This window comes from Suricata suricatta, chromosome 8 (assembly GCF_006229205.1).
Source record: "Suricata suricatta isolate VVHF042 chromosome 8, meerkat_22Aug2017_6uvM2_HiC, whole genome shotgun sequence".
NCBI lineage: Eukaryota > Metazoa > Chordata > Mammalia > Carnivora > Herpestidae > Suricata > Suricata suricatta.
This window is the reverse complement of record NC_043707.1, coordinates 18,664,199-18,676,563: the sequence shown is the minus strand read 5'-3', so window position 1 is coordinate 18,676,563 and position 12,365 is coordinate 18,664,199. Positions and strand designations below refer to the sequence as shown.

The window sequence follows — 12,365 nt, the reverse complement described above, 5'->3', positions numbered from 1 at the left end:
ATTGAAAAGTGACCTGGAAGAGAGACAGGAAAATCACTTGCACAGTGGGGCTTGGTCTCTTGCTTCTCTTATAAAGAAAAAGGTGGATAAATATGTTTTCACTCATCTGTGGAACAGGAAAAACTTAACAGAGGACCCTAGGGGAGGGAAAGGGAAAAAAACAGTTAAGGAGAGGGAAAGAGGCAAACCATGAGAGACTCTTAAATACTGAGAACAAACTGAGGGTTGATGGGAGTGGGAGAGAGAAGGAAATGGGTGATGGGCATTGAGGAGGGCACTTGCTGGGATGAGCACTGGGTGTTGAATGGAAACCAATTTGACAGTAAACTATATAAAAAAAGAAAACAACCAAAAAAAAAAAAAAGGTAGATAAAACACCAGAGAGTTCAAAATACATTTTTGCATAAGAGTTCTAAGACCTCAAAATAGTCTTGTGAAGAAGTCCAAACAGATAACAAGAGGCATGTATTCTATTTGCCTCTATTGCCCTGACCAACAAGGTACTAAGCCTATAAAAAAGAGTTTCTAGGTTATTCACTAGCAGCCCACCCACAGTGCACTGTGGAACCTTGAAAGGGCCCAGTGAAGATGAGCTGAGCTTGCCCAGTTAAGAACTGCCTAGCTAATCCAAATCATGTGCTAAATAAAAAGTCACCACATTTTGGGACAGTTTGTTACACAGCAAAAACTAACTGATACAAGCACCACATTGTCTTAATGTCCCAGGTACTGTAGATACTATGATAAGCAAAACAGATACGGGCTTTGCCTTCAAATGATGATCAACAGAGAAAGAAATGAGTAAGACAATTTCAGAGAATGATATACACCATGAGGAGAAGGAAGCAGGGTAATATGACAGAGTGACTGGTTTGGGTTGGGAACTAATTTACATATTGTTGTCGGAGAATTCTTTGAGTAGGTGTTTGAGTTAAGATCTGCATGGCATGGAAGAGCTAACCATGTGAAGGTCCAGGGACAGATTGTTCAAGACAGAGGAAACAGCAAGTGCAAAGGTATAAAGATGGGAACATACGTCACATATTACAGGGACATAAAGGTCAATGAGACTGGAGCATAGCAAGCAAAGAAGACAGTGAGTGCAAGGATGTGAAGTCAGGGAAACGGATTATGTGAACCTGGACTATCATTAATTTATTAATTACTTTGGTGCTTATAACATATTTCATCCCTGTTCCTTATATTTGTGGACTTGGAGCTTTTAAAAGACTCCTGTGGAAAGGATCCCTCTTCCCTCCAGCATTATGGGTTAGAGCTTTCCATGATCTGTTTCCTTCATCAATCAGATCCATCTGCCTTCTGTCTTCTTGGATTTCTTCAGAACGTCCTTCCCCCACAGCTGCCTGCCTTGCTGGTTTCCTGGCATTACTATGAATTCATTCTTTTCAAAATACAGGGGGGTTTTATTTGGTTATTGTTTTTGTTTTTACATTTTTTAAAAAATCAGTACAGTTGACACACAATATTACATTAAGTTCAAGTGTATAGCATAGTGATTCGACAAGCACAGTTGAAATACAATATTATATTAAGCTCAAGTGTAGAGCATATGATTTGACAAGTCAATGTTATGCTATGCTCACCCCAAGGGTAACTCCCGTCTGCCCCCCTACACCACTATCACAATACCACTGACTACATTCCCTATGCTGTCGCTCTCCTCCCCGTGACTTCTTCACTCTGTTACTGGAAGCCTGGATCTCCTACTCCCCTTCCCCCACTCTGCCCATCACCCACCCCTTTCCCTCTGGCAACCATCAGTTTGTTCTCTGTATTTCCAGAAGATATTATGCTAAGTGAAATAAGTCAGACAGAGAAAGACAAATACCGTACGCTTTCACTTATTGGTGGAATCCAAAAGACAAAACAAGTGAATAAACAAACCAAAAGCAAAATCAGACCTAGAAACAGAGAGAACAAACCGATGTTTTTACATTATTGAGGATCTTGGTCCAAGTCTGTCCTCAATTCGCCATCTAATTGAAATGCTCCTATCTCATTTTAAAATTTGGAGCTCTAAGTTCACCCTAATCTATTATCTTCCTTTCGTTGTCTTATCTTTTTCTCCTTGTTTTTTTTTTTTTTTTTTTACCTCTTTTGCAGCTTGTCTTTATAGTGGCTGGTGAGAGGTGAGGTCTCTGCAGGGTATTTATTCACTATCCAATAAATATTTATCAAGAACCTTTTATCTGCCAACAAAATGGAGGCCCTTCTCTCCTGCCGGTTACCTGTGTAGCCGCCCTGCCTTGCTTAGGTCCAGCTGAGCTGAGTGTGACTCATTAAAAGGCTTTGTACTAGAGGAGGACGAACAAAGGTTAATTCTTCCCAATTCTTTAAATTTCACTGGATAGTTAAGGTGTTTCATTTCCTAGGGAGGTGTTGCTCCTGATATGTCAGAATTCATTGGCCAAAAATGTATTTTAAGTCCCTGGTGTTCTATCTGTCTGTCTGTCTGTCTGTCTGTCTGTCTATCTATCATCTATCTGCCTACCTACCCATCCACTTATCATCTCTCTACCTATCTCCGCTGAGTTCTGGGTGCCATGAGTCAATAAGGGATGGCTCACAAGATATCATACTTGGGAGGCATGGACCATATTATCCCATTGAAGACACAAGACCATTCACCTTTACAGACCAAGAGCTTGGCCTTACTAGGCATTTGTAAAGTGCTCAGATATGGGGTCCTTCACCCATCTCCTTAAAGCAGAGAAATACAGACATATTGATATATAATGTCATATAGACATGAGAGCCTTGAAAGTTGATATTAGCAATCTGAAGAGCCCAGTCCTCATAATATTTTCTTCCACAAATCTATTGGATCCCAACAGAACTCAAAACTGTTTGCCTGTCCTGCAGTTGCCTTATGGGAATACCACTACACGATCCGGAACTGAGGGGCTAGGCGCCTTGAATAAAAAGAAAAGGAGGCCAGCTTTTTCTTCTCTACCTCAGGACCTTTGTATGTGCCAGTCCCGTTTTCCTGGGACTCGTTCTCCCTACTTTTCCAAATCTCTCACTTATCCAGATTCTTACTTGTGGTCTCAACTTACTAGCCCCTTGCTCAGAGGTCTTTTTTGCTTTTCCTGTCTTCCTTTTCCTCCCCTAGTGTCGTGGATGCTGTTGGTACCCCACCCAGGTCCCCTTCACTGGTGGCACACCCATTCCTTGTTTGCTGAGAGTATTTGTTGCTGAATTGGAGTTGCCTTGCCTGGTAGCCTACTCCCAGCCACAGGGGACAGTCAGTGGCCAATGGCCTTGTGGGTCACAAAAGTCTGGGTGTCTGGCCTTTCCAGGTGGACCACAGCTTCCCAGGATATCAACTGACGTTAGACCATGCCTCTGCTGAGTTTTCTCCTGCTCCTTGCACACCCTTTCTCCAGGGAGCACTCTTCCAATAAATCATTTTCACCAGAGTTCCCATCTCAAGACCCACTTTTAGGAAACCTGAGGGGGTGGGAAAGCTTTACTGAAGGGGTTTATCTATATATTTACATAACTGAGAATAACTTTCCTTTCTGATTCCTGAACCTCTAGCTGCGCTGGAGACTCACGTAGTCAGACACGGGTGTGAATAGTGCCCTTGGAGCTGGGCACACAGCAGCCCCCCACCTGAGCCCCCCCCAAGGAGCCTCTCCTCCTGGAAGCAGAAGCAGAAGAAAAAAAAAAGAGAGAGACACTTCCCACAAGCAGTTCACCCTGGAGGCTGTGCTGGCATTCTTAAAGGGAAGCTGTTTGCCTGATCTGATAAAAAGGGTTATTTTTTTAAGCCTTTAGTAAAATCATTTAATCTGAAATTCAATATGAATACTACTCTGCATTAATCTCCAACAAGAGATCTCCAACAAGTCAATCCTAGATCTGGTCTTTCCCTGAAGTGAAACGGATTTGGTTAAGGATGGGGCTTGGGGGGTTTCTTTACCAAAATGTTCAAAGTTCAAAACCGTGATTAAATATCACCTCCCGAATATAATCCCTTGGGAGCCAGAGAAACAGCACAAACTAATAAAACACGACGAATCTGTGTTTGAAGAGCCTAGAGAGACATTGACTAATGGCACAAGACCCACATGATGGTTTAGAAATTAGTTCATATGCAAATATTTCTAAACACCAGTCCCTTGTCACTTACATATCCAATAGTTAAATTTAGACTATTTGACAGTGACTCAGAGATATAACGGTCATGACATCTTGTTGGGGCATAAACTCAACTCACATGTGCCGTGAGGCTAGAAAACCAACATGAGGAGACGTTGAGAGGGTAAGGTGGGGTCACCGTTCAACAGCTCCTGGGCTCATGTGGGGTAATTCACATGAGGGAACTTAGGGTCTCTCCAGGTGTGAATGATGGAAATGGAAGTGCAGAGGTGGAGAAAAGAAACAGCAAGCAGGGACCTGAGGGTCCCCAACACTGAGGATCTAGCAGCTGTCAAGTGATCACTATGGTCCATTCATGTCAACGACCATGGTGGCAGCCTAGAGACCAATTTTCCAAATGCACAACTAAGGAAACAGAGGCACTGGGGATGCCATCTTGAGGAAGATGGAGCTTGGATGTCCTCTCCAACTTGCACTTCAAGAGGCCATCACTTATTATCTCAGGCTCCTTCCATCCATCCTTTCTTCGTTGTGTAGGCTTGCTTTTCCTTCTGCATCTTTTTTCTCTGTGCATGGCACCATTGTCATCTCAGTTGCTGAAGTGTCAAACCTTGGCCTTGGCCCCTATGCCATTATCCTTCTTACATCTTCTCTTCCTATAATTATCTCAGGGCCACCATGATTACATAATCTTCCGACTGTGATTCCTTGACCTTCTCATGAGATGTGACCATCACTTTCATGCCACTTGAGTTATTCATGAGCCTGGCCACACCTTGGCCTTGAGTCTCTCCTCCTCCAAGAGCATCATTCTGGAAACCCATTGGGAAAATCCTCTACCTCAGCTCTGCTACCCATATCTACTCCTACACCAGCTTGTGCTGACTTTTTTTTTTATCACGTGAAGCATGTGAGATTAACTGTTTTGACTCTTTTCTCTTGTTTTAAAGAAAGCATACCAAGATCTGTGTGTTTTCTCCCAGAAAGGAGAGAGATATGCAGCAAGGAAAGGGAAAATGTGTCTGCGAGTCTGTAGCTTAAAGCCCCATGTGTTTAAAAATCCTTCTTGTTTGCCTTTTTTTCCCCCTATAAAATGTGTAGCAAGTCTTATCCCTCAGTATTCTACATAAGATCAAAGAAGCCTGTGTTTGGCTAGCACCTATGAAAGAGGGGGAAGGGGAGGGACCCTCACTCCCTGCTGTCTAAGCCAAGATGCAAACTGGGACAATCACTCGGAAACCCGCTCTGTCACCAAAGGAGCCACAGCACCTCTGGGGCTGAGGGCTGACTGCAGCCGGAAGGTAGAAGTAGCATAGGTTATAATACCTGAAGAGTACTTGGCATTTGGATTTGATAAACAGTGATGGGGTTAATAAACAATAGCCAGTTTAACTCTTTTAACATCTCACAACTTTTATTTCATTTCCACCAAATGGAATGGAAGCGTGGTATTGACCAGTGGGAAGATGTAACCTTAATGTTGATGTACTGAAACCTAGTGTGAATTCTGGAATTCTCCCCACAGGTCACTGGGACTTCTTCCATGTCTTTATCTCTATTTTCCCTTGGAACCTGTTGTCTGTTGAGCCCAGGGACTCCACCCTCATGCCCCTCTGGTCTGGCTTGTTTCAGCCCAATTCAGCTGTTGCGGTGGTTCTCATGAGCGTCCCTGAGGTCCTTGCCTCCTTGAACTTTCATCGCCCCTGCCTTCCCATGCTCAGCCGCACCACCATTAACCCCTTCAATATCTAGCATGTCAGGCAATGCTCAGTAACATCACAAGCTGTCTTTTGACAACTCTAACATCCTCAATCCTTTACTGGTTGACCCCAAAACATAGTCTAAAAGGACTTCAAACCTACTCTACTTGGATCAAGGTCCATGTTCCATCCCCACCGCCAAACCCTGCAAAATCATGTATGGTGGGAACAAATCTATCCAGTGTGAGTTTTCTCAAAACTTCTCTTTATCTGCACCATATTTACACTTATATTTGCCTCTCTCTTTCTTTTTTTCTTCTTGCCTCAAATAAAGACATTTTCCTTAGCATTATCCAAGACAGTTGTCCATGCTGTGAGTCAATAGGAGATGGCATTCAGGATATCATACTTGGGAGGGGTGGACTTTATTACCCCGTTGAGGACAGAAGACCTTCCACCTTCACAGACGAAGAGCTTGGCCTTGGTGGACATTTGTAAAGTGCCCATGACCCAATATTTTTTTTGTTCTGTTTATTTATCTCTTTGCCCATTTTCCTATTGACTTATTGGAGTTAACTTTTTATTTTATTTTATTTTATTTTATTTTATTTTTGTAATGTTTATTTATTTTTGAAGGAAAAAGAGACAGAGAATGAGTGGGGGAAGGGCAGAGAGAGAGGGAGACATAGAATTCAAAGCAGGCTCCAGGCTCTGAGCTGTCAACACAGAGCCCAACACAGGGCTCAAACTCATGAACCATGAGATCATGGCATGAGCTGAAATTGGTCACCCAACTGACTTAGGCACCTCTGTACTTACCTTTTTAGAGTTTTTCTTGATTTGTCATGGGAAGGGGATGGCAGGGAGGGCCATGCTAATTCCACATGCCCCTTCCCTTCAGAATCTAAACCTCCCCCTTCATAATCAGAGAAATGAGGCACTGTTTCATAGAGCTTAGAGTTTAGTGTGTAACACAGTGTGAGATGCAATAAAATACATGCAGCTGAAGTGCAATAATGGATGTCTACTCAAGGTACACTTGGGAATGAAAGAAACAATGAACTCTGGGGGTAGAAGCAGGAAAGCATTATAGACAAGGCACCACTGAGCTTGGTCTTAAAGAACTAGTTGTTCAGTAGATAGGTGGGGAGGAACCCACTAACTGTTAGATTAGTAAATGAAGGGCATATCACACAGAGGAAAGAACATGTGCATAAAGGCTGACAAAATTTAAACTCTTCAGGAAATGAGCAGACTCAGTCCAGCTAATCACATTAGAGAAAGAATGGTGACAAATGGGTCTGAGAGCTCAAAAAATAAACTAAAGAATTTACCAAAGAAAAGGTAGATGAAAAGAGGGGACCCTGGCTCAGTCAGAAGAAGCTGTGACTTTTGATGTTGGAATTGTGAGTTCAAACCCCATATGGAGTGTAGAGATTATTAAAAATAAATAGGGGGCACCTGGGTGGCTCAGTTGGTTAAGCCTCCGACTTCGGCTTAGGTCAGATCTCACGTTTGTGGGTTCGAGCCCCGCGTCAGGCTCTGTGCTGACAGCTCAGAGCCTGTAGCCTGCTTCCGGTTCTGTGTCTCCTTCTCTCTCTGCCCCTTCCCCTCTCATGTTCTGTCTCTCTCTGTATCAAAAATAAATAAAACATTAAAAAATTTTAAAAAATAAATAAATAAATAGGGGTGCCTCAGTGGCTCAGTCAGTTGGGTGCCTGACTCCTGATTTTGGCTCTGGTCATGATCTACGTGTTATGAGATCAAGCCTGTGTTGGGCTCTGTGCTGATAGCATGGAGCTTGCTTGGGATTCTCTCTCTCCCCCTCTCTCTTTCTCTGGCCCTCCCTCATCTCTCTCTCTCTCTCTCTCAAAATAAATACATAAACATAAATAAATAAACAAACAAACCTAAAAAAGATGAAAGAAATCATATTGATAAAACCAAAAAAATATTGGTTTAAAAATCATAACAGTACAATTGGGGCACCTGGGTGGCTCAGTTGGTTAAGTGTCTGACTCTTGGTTTTGGCTTAGGTCATGATTTCATGGTTTGTGGGTTCAAGCTCCACGTTAGGCTCCAAGGTGACAGTGGGGAGCCTGCTTGGGATTCTCTCTCTCTCTCTCTCTCTCTCTCTCTCTCTCAGCCCCTCCCCCACTCATGCTGTCTCTATCTCAAAAGAAATAAACAAAAAAAATTTTTAAGTCATGCTTTATATAAAAAATGAAGAAGGAAATTGACATATCTTGAGGACTAAATCATAGCCAGGGAAAGGGAGTGAGGTTGGAAGAGTAATTAGGAATGATAGCAGATGTTTCTGCCTTTGAAAACGGGGGCGATGCGCATCAAAATGGAATGAATGCACACACAAATTGACACTGTATTTGTTCCGCAGCATCCACTGTAAAATCAGAGCTTGGTATTTGATAACCAGTGAATATGTAGGAATAAATTTTGGTACCCTCCATTTCCTCCATCCCTGGGGTTGAGATAGACACTGGGCCAGGAAGAAACCTCAATGTGCTCAGGGAAGAATTTGCAAGTCGGTTTTAACCTTTAAAGAAGGGGGATTGGGGTGCCTGGATGGCTCAGTCAATTGAGCATCCGACTTTGGCTCAGGTCATAATCTCACAGTTTGTGGGTTTGAGCCCCGCATTGGGCTCTGTGCTGACAGCTCAGAGCCTGGAGCCTGCTTTGGATTCTGTGTGTGTGTGTGTGTGTGTGTGTGTGTGTGTGTGTGTGTGCTTGTCTGCCCCTTCATCACTCATGTTCTGTCTCTCAAAAAATAAATAAACATTAAAAATTTTTTAAAAATAGAAGGAGGATATCCCTCACCCTAATAAGGGATTATGACTTGACACAAAAAGCAAAAGGTAAGCAGGATGCCTTTATTACAAACTGCATTCATCCTGCATCTGTACGGCAGGTCAAGAAATGTACTGCTCTTGCTCCCCACCTCCAGTTTCCAGATTCTAATTTTTAACCCAGAGGAAATTGTAACTGAATTATGAAGTCCTTTCAAAAGTAGACATTTGACACATCAGTTATAGAAGCCTTAGAAAGGGCACACAGGATGCCTGTAAATTTTACCATTATGTTAATTCAAACACAAAGACACTCCCATGAATTTAAAAAAAAAAAGATATTTCCAGTTCAAATCACAGAGTTTGCTCTGCCTGCCATGGAGATGTAGGGAATATTTGCTGTGTGCACTAAATTCTCTTCTTTAAGAGAAGAGGACCAGAATGAAGATGAGACAGCAGAACGAAGATGAGAGTTTTATTGAACGTGGAGGTTTGATCCGGTTCAGAAGCACAATCCCAGTGAGACCTATGGCAGGTGTCTAGACAGGTGAGGACTTGCTCGCATCCCAAATGGGAGGAGGCTTTTCATGGACTTGGAAGCAGAATGCCAGGGCTGGGCAGGGCCACCAAAATCAATCAGCCCATCTTCTACCACACTTGGTCATGAGTTCATTTACTCATTCGTCCGTTTAGTAAATATGCGCTGAACACTCACAGTATGTGAGGCATTCTTTAGGACCTTGGGATATGTTGGTAAACAAAACATACCGAAAGGTGTCCTCCTATCGATTTGATTGATTCCTAAGGGAGGAGTCAAGTAATAAACAATAAGAATTAGCAATAAACCTAATGAATAAGTAAGTTACATGGTACGGTAACCAAAGAAAAAGGAAGGTGGGGTAACAGAGAGAATAAGTAAGTTACATGGTACGGTAACCAAAGAAAAAGGAAGGTGGGGTAACAGAGTGACTGTGAGACGAGGGGCAGGTTGCAATTTAAAGAAGGTGGCCAGGGGTGCCTGGGTGGCTCAGTCGGTTGAGCATCCAACTTCGGCTCAGGTCATGATCTCACGGTTCGTGGGTTTGAGCCCTGCGTCTGGCCCTGTGCTGACTGCAAGCTCAGAGCCTGGAGCCTGCTTCGGATTCTGTGTCTCCCTCTGTCTCTGTCCCTCCCCTGTTCACACTGTGTCTCTCCCTGTCTCTCAAAAACAAATAAATGTAAAGGAATTTTAAAAATAAATTTAATAAAAGAAGATGGCTGGGTAGCCTTCACAGTGAAGGTGATGTTTGGAGCCACAGGGCTCTCTAGGAAGAAGGCCTGGTTGACTGTTGTTTTATTTTTCCCTCCCAAAATAGCCAGGAGGGATCTAAAATGGGATTTTTAGCATAGTACGCCATCAGGTGCAGAAGTCCTGGGTCCTAGGCAATTGGTTCCATCACAGTCTAAAAGCAGCCACCAGCCTCACCAGCCCGATGCTTCCAGAGCCTCTGCTCGAGCCCTCCCATGTGGCAGCATGTCAGAATATCACACAGTTGTCTTTAGACCTTCATCTCCTGGAGGAGGCTGTAGAGAAGCTGGAAGACTGGAGCAAACAGGGTCACAAGCTGACTCTGACACTTAACGCTGACTGCCCTTGGGCAAGTTATTTAACCTTTAGGAGTCTCCACGTCTTCATCTATAGAGATAATATTAGCGCTTAATGCACAGTAAGCCCTTAATTAAAGCTCCCACTTTTGGGTGGTGCCTATGCTGGTCTGATCTTTTTGGAGGCAAGGTCCCACTTGTGTTCCATCCCTGGACCAGATCAGCAGCACCTAGCATGGAGCCCAGCATGGGTAAGCATGGTTACAAGTAAAGGAACACAGCATATCCAAGAATACCCCAAAACATAACCAAAACCCCACTGAAGGGGGCGCCCTCCATTTCTGGGTGGATGGCTATTTACCCATCCATTCACCAAGATGAGAAGTTTAAACACACACACACACACACACACACACACACACACACACAGAATTGGATTTTATTGGGGGGCCTGGGTGTCTCAGTTGGTTTAGCACCTGACTTCAGCTCCGGTCATGATCTCACAGTTTGTGAGTTCGAGCCCCACATTGGGCGTTGTGCTGACAGCTCAGAGCCCGGAGCCTGCTTTGGATTCTGTGTCTCCCTCTCTCTCTCTTTCTCTCTTTCTCTCTCTCTGTCCCCTGCTCACACTCTGTCTCTTTCTCTCTCAAAGATAAATAAAAACATTAAAAAAAAATTGGATTTTATCTCCCTTTTTTCCCCTAAGTTTACTGTCTTGGGAAAGGAAGAGTAACCTGGTGAGGGGAAATGTGTGGCCAAGTTTACTTTCCAGCAATGCTAATAAACAAGACCGTTTCTTATCCAAATTCTAGTATGCCCCACCCTTTCTTCTTTCAAAATGAATTATTAGTCTAAAATTAAAACATAATAATAATAATAATAATAATAATAATAATAAGTGTAATTCTCTGGTGTGTCAGGCTGCAAGATAAAGGTAGGATGTGATTCCGTATATAGAAGGGCTTCATAAAGAGAATCAAAACTCTGATCCCAAATGCCTTGCTGTATAAATAAAAAGTTAGGTATTGAATTTAAAAAGCTTTTCCTCAATTGCCCGTCTGACTGCATTTTAACGTTTCAGAACCATAACACCAGCGGTGCTCAGACTGCTGAAATGTGTTTGTCTCTGGTGGTAAAAGTGCAAGGACTACCCTCACGAGCCCCTTCTGGATGTCCCAGCAGGATCCAAGTGGCTATGACCTGCAGGCATCTCTGAGACTCTTAAGGTTGAGAGGCTATGGGTGAAAATCACAAGCTGAGCTGAGAAAATTGGCTATCTATTGGTTATGCTTGCTGTGAGCTGGTTTGGACACAGATGGTAAGCAACGAGGTCATTGTTGTCTGACACTATCATATATCCAGGGTAGGCAAACTATGGTTCCCAGGCCAAAGCCACCTAATCGCTTGTCTGCATAAATAAAGTTTTATAAATACATTTTACTGTTGGTTGTAGTGGTGATTCCTCCTCATCTCACAGTGGTGTCCTGGTCTGTCAAGCATGTGTCCACAGCTGAACAGAAATCCTACCAACTTTCTGCTTTGCTGGTGCAAGTCCATGATCTGGAACAAAGGTTAGCAAATTCTGGCCCACTATTTGTTTTGTCAAGAAAGCTTTATTGGAACACATCCATACCCATTTATTTATATAGTGTCTGGGAGTGTTTTGAACTATAAGGGCAGAGTTGAATAGTTGCAACAGGGGCCCGCAAAGCTTGAAATATTTATTATCTAATCCTTTACAGAAAACGTCGCTGACTCTCCTTCGACGTGAGTGAAGTTTCCTGAAGCTTTGCCACCCAGAGGAGGTTGTGAGAGAAGTAAGTCATCACCTAGACATGGCAGTAGACACCTGCACTCACACTCTGAGGAATCTGGGGCCTGGCTTTGGATCCTGAAGCAGCAATCTTGTAGCAGCAGGAAAACATCATCTCTCACATTAAATTATAGGTGCTAATGTGAGGGGCTCCTGGGTGGCTTAGTGGGTTAGACGTCCGGCTTCAGCTCAGGTCATGATCTCTAGGTTGGTGGGTTCAAGGCCCATGTCGGGCTCTGTACTGACAGCTCAGAGCATGGAGCCTGCTTCAGATTGTATCTTCCTCTCTCTCTGCCCCTCCTCTGCTTGCGCTCTGTCTCTCAAAAATAAAAATAAAGG

The 12,365-nt window shown here is 43.4% G+C and overlaps 1 long non-coding RNA gene across 1 annotated transcript in view; it reads left to right on the top strand.

Moving 5' to 3' along the window:
* The window catches only part of LOC115298107, a 35,727-nt gene extending 23,732 nt beyond the window's left edge, over window positions 1-11,995 (top strand). Inside the window, exons 2-3 of the long non-coding RNA XR_003911601.1 lie at window positions 11,667-11,784; window positions 11,956-11,995. This is a non-coding gene — a long non-coding RNA (uncharacterized LOC115298107). The remainder of the gene's footprint in view (window positions 1-11,666; window positions 11,785-11,955) is intronic.
* Window positions 11,996-12,365: the final 370 nt, after the last annotated feature.